Raw genomic sequence first — 16,442 nt, 5'->3', positions numbered from 1 at the left:
AGACTTCCCTGCGCTTCTCCACTCTGAGGCCAACACAATTAGAACTCCCGTTTCCTGAGTAGGGCTGTTATCGATGCAGGTTCACGATTCCGATCGTCGTTTCAGTCAACGACATCGAATTTACGATGAGTTTTACCACTTTCAGGATATTCCACAGTGTTTCATCTGATTGTAGACTATATGGAAGCAATTATTTATAACGGTAGTTTTTTTACAATTGACGGAAGAACGGTAGAAGAAATGTTGATAGTGCCCAAACAGAACGGGACAAGGCGTGAAGGGGAAGGAGCGGAATATTAGGTAGTCGCGATTCTCAACGCGGGTGTTCGGGAAAAAGCTAACACACTAATGAACGGGCAACGTCACGTGGAGTGCCTTATAAATAGCAAGTGCCTGTGCAGTTTCGTCGTCCCGGTTAATGAACGAGTTAGATTAAGCTTCTCGATCGGTGGATTGACTACAATAGACGGAGGACGAGGCACAATTTGTGTGTAAAATAACTCAACCCGCCAGTGTTGGTGGAGTTTGATGCACATTGCACGCTTAAAAAGGATTTTGTGGAGTCTGCTTTTATCCAGCCCGCTGTGGTTCAAAGGTTAACCAGTACCAGCGATCTACAAGAGCCAGGAAGGAGGAGTGAGTTCATATCCGATTATAATTGGCTCTCATTATAGCTTGGTTCGATCCGTGGATCCCACAGATTGAGTAAAACATGCGGTACACAACTTCTTAAGCATTGCTGCAATGACCATTCCTTACCTAATTTTCCGCTCTTTCCGCTTCACGCCATGTCCTGTTCCGTTTAGATACTACCAACACCTTTGTTTCATTATTTTCTTCCACCGTCCTCCGGTAATTGTAAAAATTACCGTTACAAAAAAATAATTATGTGCCTGACCTCATTGGAAAGTCAAGACAAAACACGAGGTTCGTCTACATGCAAGCAGCTTCTCCATGTGCTACTTGACCGTACGAATTATTCTTTCCCATGCTCCGCCTATATGGGGAGACATAGAAGAAATAAAATTCCACTTTGTTTGTAGCGAGGTGAATTTTGCGGCGATTTTATGATAATCTAACTCTTTTAGTGCGGCTTTTAGCGGTTTGTTGACTCTTAGAAAGTCTATGCTTCGGTTGCTGTATATGGCAACTGGTTCCCCTTCTGGCAATTACGTAGCCATTATACACGAGTCAGTAATGAGTTAATTGACGAGTTCTAAATATAGCCAAGATTCCCCAGCGTTTCTCCACTCGACGACCAACGAATATCGTCATTGAACCGAAATAATCCACCCCCATGTAATAGTCGCCAATCTGGCATCTGGTTGCTGTCGGCAGAACATTTGAAGCGGTGAAAGATCAGAACATCAGATTAAAACACGAAATAAATAGGTCTAAAACATAGGATATTCCGGCGGGCAGGACAAAACGCGACAGGGTTCGCTTAGGCAATACCATACTGTGGTAATCGACGGGAATGAGTTCGAGATAGTCGAGCTTGTGTAGCTTGGCTCACTGGCTACAGAGGATAATAATATCAGCCGTGAGATTAAAAGATGTATTACCAGCGGAAGTCCTGTCACTCCAGGATTCCACAAACACTTGCAGTCAAACAATCTGAGCCTCCGTACAAAGTGAAAAACAAAAGCAAAGCCTTGGGAATAAACGTCTTTGAGACTTGACTTGCTCTTCTTTATCGACAGTACACAGGACAGTTACGGGGCTAATGCAACGAGTGTACTGACTCTAGCAACACCGGCTACCCGAGATTCGAACATACGACAACTGCGCTGTGAGACCAGCATCGTGCCTCGAAGCTAACTGGACAGTACACGTTGTATAGAACATTAATTAAACCGGTTGTCCTATTTGGCCATTAACCGTGGACACTGCTTGAAGAGAGCCAGCGAGCACTCGAAGTTTTCGAACGGCAGGTTCGAAGAACCATCATTGACGGCATGCACGAGAACGGTGTAGGGGGACTAAGAATAAACCAGCAACTCTCGCGTCTTTACGGCAAACCCGATATTCAGAAGGTGAGTTGAGCAGGACATATTGCTAGAATGCCGGACAACGATCCTGCAAAACTGGGTTTTGCATCGAATGCGACAAGAACAAGACAAACGAGCGATGCAGCAAAACCGTATATAAATACCTATATAGTCGTAACGCTCAAAATTATTCGTAATCACGTATATCGCCTCCAAAATAGTACGGATATGCCAATTTTGCGCATCAAATACGATTTATTAGCATGTATATGTGTACGTAATGCTGATTTCCATTTTGACGTAGGACTACGTCTTACGGCAAGTTTTGAGATAGGGTGTCATTCCAAAAAATCAAAAAATGCGAGCGTCACGAAAAATGAAAGGTTTTGAGCGCTAATAGCTCAGCGGTTTTCCGATCGATTTTCAATATTCTTACACCAATCGATCGGAAAATCTTCTACGAATTGACCCAAATGAAGAAAAGCATGGATTCTTGATGTTGAACTATTGAAAAATTGAAAATAATGAACCTATGTTTTACCAGAATTCTCGCTTCGTGATTGGTTGGAAGATTCTTTACGATGATCTAAACCTATACCAATTTGATATCTGTGCTTGGGAAGTAAGCCAAAACAAGTGGCAAAGTTTCCTCGTTTCAACAAGATTTCTTAACACCGCGGTTCAACCTAGACCATTTTGATGTCCTTGCTTGGGAAGTACGCCAGAGAGAAAAACAAAGCCACCTCGTGCCAAAAGATTTCTTACGAACGCGATTAAACCTAGTCCAATCTGATGTCTGTGTTAGGGAAGTGTGCCAGAAAAAATGACACAAGTTCGTTGTCCCAACAGATCGCAAATTCTTTACTGCGTGACGATTAAACCTCGGCGAATTTGATATCTGTGTTGGAAAAATGTGCTACAGCTATAGTGAATACGCTCTGTATGAATACGCATGCTTGCCGTTTCATTAGAAGTGTAGTGAAAAGATGTGCTGTTGATAAAATAGGATTGAATTGGTAAAATCCTTTCAACGTGGGCAACCATGGATAATAAAAACAATCTTTAATTTCAGTGAGGTAGCAGGAAAGTAATAGTTTGTGTTCTTGATTTTGTTAAATTGTTTTCAAATGCACAATCTCTTGAGAATTGAACGTATGCAATGTTACTACTTTGATAAATGTTACATACAACGCATGTAGCATGTATATATGTTGCATATAGCATGTATACATGAAGAATCGAATGATTACAAGCATGAATACATGCTACTATCACTACAAAGAGACTTACGTAGTCCTGCGTCACCTATATATGCGGTCGTGTCTTGTACACAACCCCTCTGATTTTTTTATACATATGAAAATGCTAGCTGGGGATCCTATTGACCCTAGCAGCACCTCCCAGCAATCATTCGATCATAGACACGCGACTGGCTTGGTAGACAAGCACCGTACCTCTGTTATCGAAAACTTCTCTGTATTGTTCCAATTTTAGTATATGTCCAGGCGAAGCTAGGACAAGATCTAGGACTTTTATAATACTATTTATGACAAATTATGTTATAAAAATTGGTCATAAATTCCAATATAACACTGCAGTAAAACTCAAATTACTACTAGGGATGCCGAGTTCGATGGCACAAAATCCAACACATCTAGTTATAATAAGCGGAGTCCCGCAGGGGCCCATTTTAGGATCACATTTTTTCTCGATATCTTCTTATATATAAAAATGGGTTTCTGTCGGGATGTTCCTTATAGAATCAAAAACTACTGAACCATCACGCAGGAAAGGTTTTAGTGATGGTTAGAGACCCCTCCCCCCACTAAGAGGGGGGGCTCCCATACAAATGAAACACAAATTTCTGCATAACTCGAGAACTAATCAAGCAAATAGAACAAAATTTGGTAAGTGGGTATTTTTGGTGACAAGAATTTATTCTATGGTAAATTGAGACCCCTTCCCTCCTTATAAGGGGAATTATGACTCCTCTCCACTTTAAGAGGGGGGGCTTCCATACAAATGAAATACAAATTCCCTCATAGCTCGAGAACTAATCAAGCAAATGGAACCAAATTTGGCATGTGAAGGTTTTCGAGTGCAAGAATATTTTCTATGGTGAACTAGGACCCCTCCCCACTTTGAGAGGGGGGGCTCCTGTACCAATGAAATACAAATTTCCTCATAACTCGAGAACTAATCAAGCAAATGGAACCAAATTTGGCATGTGAAGGTTTTCGAGGACAAGAATATTTTCTATGGTGAATTAGGACCCCTCTCCACTTAAGAAGGGGGGGCTCTTGTACAAATGAAAAACAAATTTCCTCATAACTCGAGAACTAATCAAGCAAATGGAACCAAATTTGGCATGTGGGTGCTTTTGGAGACAAAAATTTTTTCTATGATGAATTGGGACCCCTCCCCACATTAGAAGGGGGGCTCCTCTACAGATGAAATACAAATTTCCTCATAACTCGAGAACTAATCAAGCAAATGGAATAAAATTTGGCATGTGAAAGTTTTCGAGGGCAAGAATATTTTCTATGGTGCATTAGGACCCCTCCCCAGGCTTGGCATACACTTTTCGCTTTGATTTTGCTCTTTTGATTACTGCTCCTCAGTCAAGCAGAATTTGAAAAAGTGGTGTATGGGGCATTTGTAGAGCTAGTGATTATCTATAATATAATCAGTAATCAAAATCAATATAAGCAGTAATCAGAAGAGCAAAATCGAAGCGAAAAGTGTATGCCAAGCATGCCCCTCCCCACTTTAAGAGGGAGGGCTCCTATACAAACGAAATACAAATTTCCTCATAACTCGAGAACTAATCAAGCAAATGGTACCAAATTTGGCATGTGGAGGTTCTTGGAGGCAAAAATATTTTCTATGGTGAATTAGGACCCCTCCCCACTTTAAGAGGGGGAGCTTCTACACAAATGAAATACAAATTTCCTCATAATTCGAGAACTAATCAAGTAAATGGAACCAAATTTGACACGTAAGTGGTTTTGGAGGCAAGATTTTTTTCTATGGTGAATTGAGACCCCTTTCTTCTTTAGAAAGCGAGTTATGACCCATCTTTCCTTTAAGAGGGTAGGCTTCCATACAAATGCAATGCAAATTTCCTCTTATTTCGAGAACTAATCAAGCAAATGGAACCAAATTTGGCAGGAGGGAGTTTTAGATGGCAGAAATTTTTTCTATGGTGAATTACGACAGGACGAGACGGCCGCAAGTGTTGCCGGCGACCCGCCGTCGGAAGCGCCGCCCACTGGGGGGAGGCAACTCCTCGCAGAAATCACTACAGTCTAGATCTATTTGTTTTCTTTGGTCGACCTTGGTTTCCTGGAACGAGCGACAGCGAGTAAGAGAGGATCGCGAAATGGTACTTCCCACAAAAAAAAAAATCCGTGAAATGGTACATTCCGCTTAAGGTTTTTCGCAAAATGATATTCGGCGAAATGTTGTACAATCATGGCGAATATTACTATCCGCTTTCTGGCTATGCAATGACAGGGGACAGGGGAGTTGTTTTCTACTTTAGTGTGAGGGAAAATTGCAAATTTGTGTATAAAACTACCCATTCCTGGTAACCAATAAGCATTAACATAAGCAGCAAATCAGCGTATCTGGCATTTTATAATGCACGTTGTTGTATATTAGCTTTTTGACTGCATAGGTGTTGTAAATTGGCATCCAAAATTGTATTCAAATTCTTCGTGTCGGTAATTAGCTGCAAATTAGCATTGTCAGCACTATAAGAAGGTTATCAGTAAAGTAGCTGTATATTTTGCCAAAATAGCATTTAAATAGCGTTTAACGCGACTTAAAGGCATTGGCCTACATTTGAATAGCATTGGTGATGCTTATTGGTTACCTGGGATGCTTTCATAGTTAGGTAACTGCCAAAAAGAATCATCTAAGGTTGAACTCCTCAGAAACTTGCAAAACTCGAGATTGTGACAAAGATCATCCGAGATTCATGATTTATGTACAACACAGGTTAATGTGTGACAATACGAAGTTTGTCGAGTCAGCTAGTTCATAAATAAAAATGAAATTGCTGAGCATCTGCTATACTGTAAATTTCACTTTCCGGAAAAACGAGATTCATCATCTTATGAATAAAATCTATTGAGCGTATTCAAGATTATCTACAAAATGGAGGGAAGGGTCTCAAAATTCAAAACAAATAGCACGCGAGTATTCTGGATGGACTTATGATCGAGATTTTCTAGGGTGGTGGAAAACGATCGAACGGTTTCATCGATAATCGATGAAAGGTTTCAGATTTCGTCAACACCACATTTCTCAAATAAAAAAAATGTAGCTTATGAGCAAACAAGAAGCACCTCACACATCTTTTCTAACCTACTTTCGACGGCTGACAGAAAAATTGGAATACACCATAATTTGATCGCTTCCATCTTACTAAATCGGACCCGATCTTGGCCAAGAAGCGTGTGGCACTTTTCCTCTCCACGGATCGTCGCACCACATGAGCACCATTTGTTGGCCCGAATTCATGAGTGGTCACAAATTTACTGTTCAGCCAGACACAGCCTCCATGAATCACGAGTCCCCTTGCGTGGCGTGGCGGCCGCGGCCGGCGGCAGGCGAAAATGCAATTTCTCCCCCATTAGAAAACACCGCTGTTCCACCACTGCCACCCAGCCAGCCAGCCATCTGCAGCCATGTGCAGCGAGAGCACCCGTATCTAGTTCCGGCTTCGACGAAATGCCCCGGCACGGTTAAATGTTTCGCCAGCTTTCCCACTCGTTGAGGGGCACGCGTGCGCGCGCGTTTCGGCCGCAGTCGCAGGTATTGTGGAATGGAAAACAGTCGAAACGCAAAATTGAAGACGTGCCAAATTTAGCGATGATCTCTGCCGATTCCTTTCGACGGTCGCGCATAAACCCCGAAAAATAATATCCAACATGAACCTTCTCGGTAGCGGCAACGAAAACATGCCGGACCGGTGAGCTGGAATTCGAAAATGAGCTTCGTATATGCATATTTAATGGGGATGGTTTATCATAACCTGTTCGGTCGGTCGCTGTTCGGACTGTCCGGTTTAGGTGAAGGCAAAACGAGCTAAAAAGTTGAGATTTAAAATCTGTTTTATTTTAACATCGGTGGGTTTGAAAGGCAACTTAGGACACGGTTGAGAAATCATGAACCCTTTGAAATGATTTCGCTTCAAGTCAGTCGGTAGGGCCCGGACCGAGACCAGGCCAGACCAGTATAGAATCTGTCAACCGTGACTTATCTCCAACGAGCGTAGAATAATAAAAAACAGCCAGCGGTAGGGCGAGACATGTCATTTTTCCTCGGAAATGGGATGCACACAATAGACTGACGGCAAGGCAAATTGCCGGAAGCGTTACTGTCTATGGCTGGAACATGAGTTGAAGAACTCGTGGGTGAGGGTCAAAAACATTCGCTGCAGGGTTCAGCGAAAATTCTAGACAAATTAAAAACTTCCACGCAAGTTGTATTCTACCTGGCTGTAATCGCTCATTTTTTCGGGGGTGATTTCGGAATAATTGTAATCCATCATTTATTCATTCATCTACCTTCATTTCGGGAATCATGAATTATGCGTTTAACATCTGCAGCGATTGACGTCACACAGTTTTTCGGCGTCGACCTAGCAGGCTGGATGGCCCGGTTGTTCATCACAGCCAATCAAACGTTTTTCATCGAAGAAATTTATTAAATTTTGCAATAGCAAAAAAATGAAAAAGGAAAAAAACTCCGAATCCGGTGTTGATTGTTTGCCTCTGGGGGTGTAAATAAATGAACGAGAATGAGGCCCGCATCGTATCGAAAAGAAAACGGATTCCGAACAAACAACTTTATCAACGGATTCATGACGTAGGCGATGAGAGAAATTGAGCACAACACTGATGATGGTAGCAGCACATTTTTGGCCTTGGGGGACGCGACGCGCCTACGCCCTCAATTGATTATTCGGAGAAAATATTTTAATTTTATTTCGTGTGGAGATTATTCTACTACCCGGTTTTGTGGTTCAAGCTAATGTGATTCTGGTTCGGGCCTGCATAGCGTGCAGCAGCAAAATTTGCGCATTATGCTAAATAAACCAACGGCTAGAGACGCTGGAGGTAACCGAAGAATCTAGTACCATCTGAGCGAGCTGCTACGGCAATGGAAGCGGTCAGTGGCTAGACTTATTCTGGGCAACCATAAATAGGGGAAAACGACGGAATTTACGACATTCATTCCGTGGCACCCAACGTGCACTGCCCACGGGTCGAGACGACTCAAGAGACGGGAAAACCGGGACGTTCCAGGAACATTTAGCAACTGCAGTAAAAACAAAGCTATTATTCGTGCAAAACCCATTAGGATAATGATGCAGCTGAGCCAACACTCCTGCCATGTTTAGGCTGTGCACGCTGCTACCATTTGTACAGTACGTTTAAGTCTTTGTTTCGGTTGCATGCGGCGTAACTTCACGTTCCGCAGTATAATCGTCGCATAAAACCAACTCGTCTCAAGTGAAGTTGGAGATTTGCCTGTGCTGTATGCTTATAGGTATGTGCCCTGGCAAATAAAAGCAGTTAATGAACAGCTTCTCGACTGACTGCTGTAACCACGGGTAGGAACGAAACGTGCGGAGGAGGCCTTTTCAGTTCGCAACTTGAGTGCAATGCTTACATTGTGTGTTGCACACGTGTTTTGTTCTACGGGTCTATGGATCACAAAAGATATTAATGTCGAATGATATAAACGGTAGATTCTAGTTGGTGGAGAGATATGGTTATGTTATCACTAATCGACTTGCAAAAATTTGAATTAAATTTGAAACCACAATTTAGATCAAGGAGATCAATAAAAAAATATCGGAATATTCAGTTCAGTTCTGAATGTAATTCAATCGACCGTTAAAATGTCGAAGCAAAAAACAAATTCAGAAAATGCTTAGCTCAATCAGAGAATGGCACAAACTAGACAAATTGATGACTAGAAAACATAAAGAAGTGATGAAATAGCAAAGGTCACTCTGACAAATATGAACGATAAAAACTAGTTTTGGGATATAAGCCAGATTTCTGTGCTTGATTGGATTCTGAATTAAAATTAATTTCTAGTTGATTTTGCAGAGAATGAAATGAACAAATACAAAGCAAAGCTTGGGTGCTACATTCTGTTTTCGAAACCTTGACCTTCTGTTTTGTTATTCGACAGGCTTCGCCAGGACAATTGCGTGGCTAGTACTACGATCCTATTGACTCTAGCAGCCTCTTCCAGCTGGAAATCGAACACACGATGACTGGCTAGTTAGATCAGTACCGTACCTCGAGGCCAACAGGGAGGTATGAGGAGGTGAAATCTATACCTATAAAGAAGGATTTCTGTCTGTCTGTCTGTCTGTCTGTCCTGTGTTCCTTATAGAATCAAAAACTACTGAACCAATCGGCGTGAAAATTTGCATGTAGAGGTTTTTGGGGCCAGGAAAGGTTTTAGTGATGGTTAGAGACCCCTCCCCCCACTAAGAGGGGGGGGCTCCCATACAAATGAAACACAAATTTCTGCATAACTCGAGAACTAATCAAGCAAATAGAACCAAATTTGGCATGTGGGTGTTTTCGGTGACAAGAATTTATTCTGGGGTAATTTGAGACCCCTCCCCTCTTTATAAGGGGAATTATAACTCCTCTCCCCTTTAAGAGGGGGGGTTTCCATACAAATTTCCTCATAACTCGAGAACTAATCAAGCAAATGGAACCAAATTTGGCATGTGAAAGTTTTCGAGGGCAAGAAAATTCTCTATGTTGAATTAGGACCCCTCCTCACTTTAAGAGGGGGGGCTCATGTACAAATGAAATACCAATTTCCTCCTAACTCGAGAACTAATCAAGCAAATAGAACAACATTTGGCATGTGGGTGTTTTTTTTGGTGACAAGAATTTATTCTATGGTGAATTGAGACCCCTCCCCTCTTTATAAGAGGAATTATAACTCCTCTCCCCTTTAAGAGGGGGGGGGCTTCCATACAAATTTCCTCATAACTCGAGAACTAATCAAGCAAATGCAACCAAATTTGGCATGTGAAGGTTTTCGAGAGCAAGAAAATTTTCTATGGTGAATTAGGACCCCTCCCCACTTTAAGAGGAGGGGCTCCTGTACAAATGAAATACAAATTTCCTCATAACTCGAGAACTAATCAAGCGAATTGAACCAAATTTGGCATATGTGTGTTTTTGGAGACAATTTTGTTTTCAATGATGAATTGGGACCCCTCCCCACTTTAGGAGGGGGGGTCCTATACAAACGAAATACAAATTTCCTCATAACTCGAGAACTAATCCAGCAAATGGAACCAAATTTGGCGTGTAGGTGTTTTTGGAGGCAAGAATTTTTTCTGTGATGAATTAGGACCTCTTCCCACATTAGGAGGGGGGGCTCCAATACAAATGAAATACAAATTTCCCCATAACTCGAGAACTAATCAAGCAAATAGAACCAAACTCGGCATGTGGAGGTTTTTGGAGGCAAAAATATTTTCTACGGTGAATTAGGATCCTTCCACACTTCAAGAGGGGGGGCTTCTACACAAATGAAATACAAATTTCCTCATAATTCGAGAACTAATCAAGCAGATGGAACCATATTTGGCATGTGGGTGTTTTTGGAGGCAACCATTTTTCCCATTATGAATTAGGACTTCTTACCTTTTTAGGAGGGGGGGGCTCCCATTCAAACGAAATACAAATTTGCTCATAACTTTAGAACTAATCAAGCAAATGGAACCAAATTTGGCATGTGAGAGTTTTAGATGGCAGAATTTTTTTTCTGTGGTGTATTACGACCCCTTTCCCTTTTAAGAGGGTGGGCTCCCATACAAATGAAATACAAATTTCCTTATAATTTGAGTACTAATCAAGCAAATGGAACCAAATTTAGCATGTAGGAGATTTTTGAGTCTTGAATTTATTTTATGATAGTTAGAGACCTCTCACCCCTGTGGTAGGGGGATATGGACTCTCATACAAATAAAACAGAAATTTTTGCGAACCTCAAAAACTAATCCAACTCGAGAAATTCGAGACTCTTCCATAAAACATTAATCAATAACAAGACCACAAAAACTATCTATAGTAACACTAGATCATTCAGGACGAGCCGGTCGCGAGTGTTGCCGGTGACCCGCCGTCGGAAGCGCCGCCCACTGGGCTTGCAAAACTCGAGATAGTGACAAAGATCATCCGAGATTCATGATTTATGTACAACACAGGTTAATTTGTGGCAATACGAAGTTTGTCGGGTCAGCTAGTGAAGCAATAAACTTTATTTTCAATAAATACAAACTAGAATCGATTATTTTCTATTTTACTTCTCACTTGGTTTCGTCTGTCTCCATATATTAGGAAGGATTTTAGCATTGTTCCGGAACAACCTACAACGATTGCCGTTAGAATATTCTTTTACGTGTGTTAGCGCAATCCTAGTTTGCTACTTTAAGAAATAAACTCTGAAAACTATGGTGTAAGGTCAGCATATCAAATTTTCACTCTCCGACAAATCCTCCAGAACTGTCGAGAGTACAGCGTGCCCACGCATCATATTTACGTGCACTTCAAAGCAGTATATGATACGATCGAGAGCGTACAGCTATGGCAGATAATGCACGAGAACAGTTATCCGAGCAAACTGACGCGGCTGATCAAAGCTACCACTCTATGGGGCGGGAGATGTGCCACGTGAATGTTTCGGGGGTACTCATGAATCTTCTCGAATCGCGCAGAGGGCTGCGGCAAGGGGATGGACTGTTCTGTATGTTATTCAGCATTTTGGAGGCGTGATCCGGCAAGCGGGTCTCGAAACGAGAAAAACGATCTTCAGCAAGAGTAAATAGCCAACTCCTAGCCTTAGCAGACGACCTCGGCTTTATTACTAGAAACCTTGAGACGCCGGAGGCAATCTACGCCAGGCTTGGGTTATAAATCAATGCGTCGAAAACTAAATATATGGTAGGAAGAGGCTCCAGAGAAAGCAACGTTTGCCTCCTACGGACAGTGACTATTGACGGCAATGAACTGGAAGTGGTTAATGAATTCACACAATTGGGATCTCTTGTCACTGCCGACAATAACAGTAAGGAGATTCAACGATGCATTCAAGCTGGAAGTCGAGCCTACTTTTCCCTCCGGGAGACGCTTCGATCAAAGAACATACGCCACCGCATAAAGCTGACGATATACAAAATGCCAATCAGATCGGTAGTCCTCTACGGACTTGAGACAGTAACCTTGCTTACGGAAGACATACGTGCACTTGCCGTATTTGAACTAAAAATGTTACGGAACATTTTTGGCGGAGTACAAACGAAAAGCGGCGAGTGGCATAGGCGCATGAATCACGAGCTACAGGCACTGCTTGAAGGGATTCCCATCGAACACCTGGCGAAAGTTGGGAGACTACGATGGGCCGGCCACATCGCAAGGATGCCGAACGACTGTGCAGTGAAATCCGCTCTCTTTAACCTTTCGTTACTCACGGCAACTTCGATTTTTAGGCATGCTAAAACTTAACCGAATTCACTCGAATACTAATGCCACTTGGTGAAAAACTTATGAAACTTTTTCCAGCGTTTGAAACATCTTGGTCTGTGGGTCAACTTTGCTGAAAACAGTAATTTTCTTTATTGCTGGAATCCCGAGATATACCGAGATAAAGTTAACGGTTCACAGGCGTTGTACAAAATACAACAGCGCGAGTAACGGAGGGTTAAGAGCCCCGTCGTTACCAGGAATCGAGGGGCCTAACGTGCTAGATGGCTCGGCCAGGTTGAAGGCTTGCGTGTGTCGAGACGCGGAACGAAATGGCGACGAGTAGCCCAGAACCAAGACAATGGAGAGGAATTGTTGATACGGCAAGAGCCGCCCGGCCCTCGACTGGTAAAGTAAGTAAGTACTGATTCGCATTCGTCAATTTCCACGAAATTGTAGATAGCACCATTCATTGTGATAGATTGAGCTGAAGTATAATTGTCTTACAACTAACATGAGGACAGTCAGTTAAAATACCAATTAGCTAACGTCCTCTGCGTCTTGCTAGTTTCTTTCTACACTCTCCTTCACAGCTGTTTGCATACTTGATAGAAATACAATTGAAACTATGATTTTCCTCGCTTTGAGAATTACTGTCACATTACGTTACATGCACAAATTAGCCCTATTAGCCCTGTTTCCGTGCAAGAAAGCAGCTCCGAACAAATTCTTGTAGTATATGAATGCAATCTGGCAAAAGGAAAAGGTGGCCGCTTACTTTTCTATTCTGTTTCACGTTCAGGACATCAAATTGGACCAGATTCAATGTTTAAAGATAATTTGGTTATATAAAAGGGGTGGTTTTGCACTCTAAATAGCGTACTTCCCAAGCACAGATATCAAATTGATATAGCTTTAAACGTCGTAAAGAACCTTCGACCTGTTGGGACGGTTTTTTTTGTAAAAGAAAATAACACTAAACAGATGATACATTTGACTGTCGTCCCTGCCTGGAAGCAAGGTAATCACGAAGAAAACGTATGAGGAAATTAGACCTTCAAAGCTGTTAATTTTAACTATTTCTCGGGTAATTTTTCAAATAGACCTATGTGACAACGAGAGATTCTCTTCGTGTCTCCTCTCTTCAGCTGTTTACGGCGACACTAATGCATTTTAACACACATAGCTTTGCATGAATCGGTTGCCGGAGTCGCTAGTTAGCCAAATGTTTAGAAAATTTTCTTTTCTATGCATTCATGTAGCCGTGAAAAGCGAAAGAGAGGGGACGCGAAGAGAATCTCTCGTTGTCACATAGGTCTATTTGAAAAATTACCCGAGATTTACTAATTACAAATGAAAATTGTAATAATAGCCTCATAATTGCTACATCTTTTATAAATCGATTAGTATTCAAACCATCAAAATCCATTCATAATTGGCAGAGCTATTAGCGCTCAAAATCTTTCATTTTTTCGTGGCCCTCGCATTTTGTGATTTTTTTGGAATTACCTCCTATACCACCTACCATCCTGAGAATGAACTTGGTTCAAGTTAATTTGCGAAAAAAGTGATGCCCGAGAAAATAGGAAAAATTCGTTTTTAATCTTAAAATACTCTTTTTACTTTTCTGACCTTTCTTTAAAGGGAAACTAGCAGTCATTAACTTTTCGTCGGAGAGCCCAATTTCGGAAGCAGTTTTTGGGCCCAAAAGTGGGGTCCTTTTTATAAAAATGTATTCACTGCATTCCTCTTGTCAATCTGAATACAGCGAATATATTTTCGTGAACAAAATTTTTGCTTCAAACAAAAAAACTGCTTTTGAAATTTGCAGAATTGATGACGACTAATTTCACCTTAAATACTGTATTCATTCATAACTCTAAGCCTCAAATTTTTGCTTACAAAACCAGTGAATATGTATAAACAAATAGTTCACAACCCGAAACACCAGCTGCCTTTTATATGTTACATTTCCAATCAATTTGATGCAGTTAATCGAACCAGCGTACAGTATACTGTTTCTGTATCGATCAAAAGCCATTCAACACGGATGTTCAACGACCTTTGAACTAAATAGCCATTAAATGCCATTTATTCCATTAAATCGAGTTCAAACGACTCGGTACATAATTGCCGGTACAGCAGCGAGTGCCTTCGATATTGCTCGGGTCAGTCAGCAGTGCATCGCGGTAATGATGCTCAATATCGAACAGAATAATTTATTACCAACCATCGCACAACTAACAGACAGACGACAGACAAATAAACGATGAGTAGGAATAGATTTTCCTGACAGAAATGGGCTGTTTTGCCCCACTTTACAGTTCAATTAGGATAACACATAAGACAAAAAGTTGAAAATCATCAGTAATTGCATACAGATTTAATAATTAAATTTAAAAGATCTCCGATTTTGTTCAAATTTTGTGTACGTATTGCTTTTCGACAAATTCTAGATCAATATATTTTAATTTGGTTTCTCTAGTAGCTCTAGAGCTCTAGTAGTCCCAAAAATCGTTATTTTTGTCAACTTTTCTTTTTTAAATGTCCGTAACTAGTGTACTACTGAACCGATTTTCATTGAATCATCAATCAAATCGGTACAGTGAATGAAGTAATGAATATTTAAAAAAACAAAGGTTTGCAAAATTCCTAATTTTTGGGACCACCGTAACTCAGTAAAGAGCACCCTAGGCGCCAAATAAAAAATTTGGGTCTAAAAATTTTCAAAAATGAGCAAACGTAAAAAATTTGAACAAAATCGGAATACATTCACATGTTGCTAGGTTTTTTCACGGTAGAAATTCCATCTCAAATGAAGCTACTACTTTCAACAGGATTCTTCACCTTCTCATCAGTCAAAAGCAACAAGAGTCGAGTGGTGTCGTCAGAATTTACCACATTCCATATCATACCAAGAGTGGTCTGCTTCATTACTGGATCTCGGCCCATTGGATTATTTGACATGGATCCCGGTGCTTAGAAAAATTGGAATTGGAAGCACAAAAGGTTTAGACAACTTTAGAATCATTCAAGCAATATTTGACTACTGGTTTGGACAGTATACCCCAGAATTTTTTAAATATTAGAATGCAACCTATGACAGAAAATACAAGCTTATTTATTTACTAACGAAGCTACCATAATCACCATGGAGACTGCCGGTAGAATTGAACTCAAGCAATTGTAGTTATCTTTATAAATGTCATAAGGGAAGCAAATGTTGGACAAGAAAAATTAGTGCAGCAAACGTGTTACGTGCAATTATTTCTATTCTAAGCAAAGCTGTATTTGCACACAAAACAACGATCCTCTATGATTATCGGTTCTAAGCTACAACAATGCATAAATGGAATGTTAATCTAGACATGAGAACCTATTAAGTCTCGCATTCAACACACAGAGAAACGATAAAACGTCACCGTTCCAGAGACGATTTGTTCCCACGGATAAGATGTATCTAGTTCCTATCGATCGTCGTCAAACACGTAATCATTTTAACTCCCAGCCCAGTATATTGCACCTTTTCCACCGACCAAGTTGGAGGACAGACAAGAGTAATTTCATATTTTTTCCGGCCCAGTCACGTGTTGTCCCATGCTTGACAGGGAATAAGTTAAAGAAAAAGAAAAGGCCCTGTCTCGGCAGCACGATGTCTAGCAAAACTCTCTACGATTATGGCGACTTATAAGTAGATAGTACATACAACTACTAGACGACAACGTCAACTCGTTCGGTCTACGAACGTCGTCAACCACCAACCAACCAAACCAACCAACCACTTCCTATGTAATCGAAAGGCTGCCTGCTGCACTCGCAACCGCAACTTATGCGCGCACCTATCTGTCTCTTCCTTATGTGCACAATTCCTTTTACGCTCAAATAAGTACTTGTACGTTGTACTGCAGCCATGTATCTATAGATTAGATGA

General features: G+C 41.1%; 2 protein-coding genes across 7 annotated transcripts in view; one reads left to right on the top strand and one right to left on the bottom strand.

The window, feature by feature from the left end:
- LOC128734921 (ral guanine nucleotide dissociation stimulator-like 1) overlaps positions 1 to 16,442 on the bottom strand; it is a 204,234-nt gene that overhangs the window by 114,243 nt on the left and 73,549 nt on the right. The gene's annotated exons all lie outside the window — the stretch shown is intronic.
- Positions 2,208 to 16,442, top strand: part of LOC128734919 (eIF-2-alpha kinase GCN2) — a 181,904-nt gene continuing 167,669 nt past the window's right edge. The window contains exon 1 of the mRNA XM_053829320.1: positions 2,208 to 2,211. The gene's annotated coding sequence lies outside the window, so the exon portion shown is untranslated. The remainder of the gene's footprint in view (positions 2,212 to 16,442) is intronic.

Source organism: Sabethes cyaneus, chromosome 2, assembly GCF_943734655.1.
Source record: "Sabethes cyaneus chromosome 2, idSabCyanKW18_F2, whole genome shotgun sequence".
Taxonomy (NCBI): domain Eukaryota; kingdom Metazoa; phylum Arthropoda; class Insecta; order Diptera; family Culicidae; genus Sabethes; species Sabethes cyaneus.
Note: the sequence above shows the minus strand (reverse complement) of the source record. Positions and strands in the feature narration are given on the sequence as shown.